We start from the raw sequence: 307 nt of genomic DNA, 5'->3' as shown, positions 1-307 counted from the left end.
CAGGAAGGAAACCCCCCCAGGCCACCAGGCCCCCAAACAGCCCCAGACGGGTGGGGAGTGGGGGGTTAAATGCCTGCCCTTTACCCCTGAGACATGGAAGGGGGGGGGCAGGGAGCCATCTCAACCCCCTGCTATTCTTTCATCAGGCGGGGAGCCTGACCCAGCTGAGGTCAGGATCCAAACCCCAATACTTGGTTTTCTAGAAACGTGGTTCCTTCCCATGAGAAAACACCCGCTGAGACGTGCGCCCTACGGTGGCTTTGGGGGAGTTGAAAAAAAAAGGGGGGGGGGGGGACCTGAAGGTGGA

The 307-nt window shown here is 59.9% G+C and overlaps 1 protein-coding gene across 1 annotated transcript in view; it reads right to left on the bottom strand.

Moving 5' to 3' along the window:
* Positions 1 to 307, bottom strand: part of LHX9 (LIM homeobox 9) — a 65,161-nt gene that overhangs the window by 1,694 nt on the left and 63,160 nt on the right. The window lies entirely within an intron of this gene.

This window comes from Myotis davidii, unplaced genomic scaffold, assembly GCF_000327345.1.
Source record: "Myotis davidii unplaced genomic scaffold, ASM32734v1 scaffold685, whole genome shotgun sequence".
Lineage (NCBI taxonomy): Eukaryota > Metazoa > Chordata > Mammalia > Chiroptera > Vespertilionidae > Myotis > Myotis davidii.
Note: the sequence above shows the minus strand (reverse complement) of the source record. Positions and strands in the feature narration are given on the sequence as shown.